The sequence below is a fragment of the Alligator sinensis genome, unplaced genomic scaffold (assembly GCF_000455745.1).
Source record: "Alligator sinensis unplaced genomic scaffold, ASM45574v1 scaffold842_1, whole genome shotgun sequence".
Classification (NCBI taxonomy): Eukaryota; Metazoa; Chordata; order Crocodylia; family Alligatoridae; genus Alligator; species Alligator sinensis.
Genome location: NW_005842295.1, coordinates 220,834 through 222,858, shown reverse-complemented (window position 1 = coordinate 222,858; position 2,025 = coordinate 220,834).

Here is a 2,025-nt window from a genome sequence, read left to right as displayed (position 1 = left end):
AAAAAGTGGGCAGCCTCCTGCCTAATTAACAACTTAATTAGATATCATCAAGGCATGGCAGGAGAGAAGGTGGGCGATTGGCCCAGAACAGGTGGGCGGGGCATTGGTAGATCAGCCCCGAAAAGGCCCCCCGTTACCACATACCAATGTTCACCTAGCACATGTGTATCTCTCTCCATGAAACAGGCCATGTACTTTGGCTGCACTAATCCCACCCATCCATCCCTCACATCCCATTCTGGAGAAATCCTAGTTACTACTGCTGGGGCAGAAAGCTGAGAAGAGGGAGAACCTACCTCAGTCAGCCTTTCTGCTCCCCCTGGACCTTTCTTCTGCTGTTCCTAGGGAGCTAAGCACTCCCCTTCTCACCCCCTAACAACTGGGAGACACCCCAGGTCCTACTGAGGGCATACCCAGCCCTGTCCTGATAGTGCTGCTTAAAATGGGGGGGTGAGGTAGAGCCTATGAGGTAATAAAGGAAACCATCAGCTTTTTTCCCCTCAATCCCCAGCTGTCTGAGCCCAGGAATAATGAGACGGGAAGTTGGACTGTGGGAGTGATAAGTTCAAATCCTCTTAGGAAGAGAATGAAACTAATTTCTCCCCCATCCTAAATGAGTGATGCAACTGTCAGGTCATTGAACAAACCCTTTTTCTTCAATGTCAATTGTAACAGGGTTCCTAGCCAGAGCCCTGTTACTTGGAGAAAATACCCACAGCTGGCAGTCATGATGCCCAGGCAGGGGCGGGGGGAAGAGATTCCCCGTGCCACCAGTAAGCCAATGGGACCTGGCTTCTGGGAATATACAGAGGACAAGACACAGACACAGACACATTGCCCAAAACCCCAGAAAGAGATGGCCCCTAAAACGCAGAGCCGAGACCCAGAGAGATGCAGGGAAGGGACTGTATGGCTGCCAGATCAGTAAAGATGCTCGATACCTGCAACAGAACTCGAGCTGCCGTGGTGAGTTAGAAGAGGGAAGAAGTCACAGGTCTGGGCAGTGAAGGGGCAAGGCGTCCCACAATAAAGTCTTGATTCCCAGTTGGGACCCGAAAGGGAAACAGGCAATGACCCCAGAGCAAAGGGGTAGACAGCCAGGACCCTCCATGCCGGCGCGGGAAGCAAGGGAGCTCCCGGAGACGACCTGGCACAAACCACAGGGAGGCAGAGAGAGACACGGTGAACCTCTGCTGCTAATAAGGCAATAAGCCAAGCCCAGGCAGGAGTGGCTCGCACCCAGGGGAGCTCAGTCAGGACTTTAAAGGTTCCATTACCCGCAGAAAGGGGACTGCTCCTTCGCTGTAATTGGCAGATAAAAGGCACCACTCACGCAAGCTGCTAAGAAGGCAATAGGCAGCGCAGGACTCCAGCCAGTACTTACCCTTAGAACCGCGAAGCCGGCGATCCTCTCTGGAATACAAGGGTGATTGAGGAGGCAAGTGGGACAGGCTGCTGCCTGTGCTCCGGACCGCTGTAAAAGAAAGACGAAAGAATAAAGCACCTGGAATCACGTGACATGTCAAGCATTATTACTCTGTGGGTACCTACTAACATTCCACCTCTTTCCTTCCTTAATAAGATCAAAATCGTGGCAGGAAAGAACCAGAGGAATGAGTGGTACCCCACAGACTCAATATCATCAATCAGTTGTAAGCTGGCCTTTTCTTGTGACTAACATGATTTTTGGTAATGGAATAGACAGTGTACAGCTGGGAACGTGATCTAAGTAAGCTGCAAAAGTGTCCCATACACAACTACTTTTAGACATGTAAGTGGCACTTGGAAGCCTTTAGGTAAAATATGATTTTAACCCACATGTTTACAGCTATTACAACTATTTACACCCTCTCCCTTCCTTCCCCCTGCCCCATACTATAAAGTAAGTTACTGCATGGCTTATACAGAGTTAGTATATAGCTCTACTCAGTAGATACCAAAGTTATTGTTAGGTTCCTCATAAAATACTGTACAGACACACACATTATATATTACAGAGGTACTCCAAGGACACAAAAATTGTGT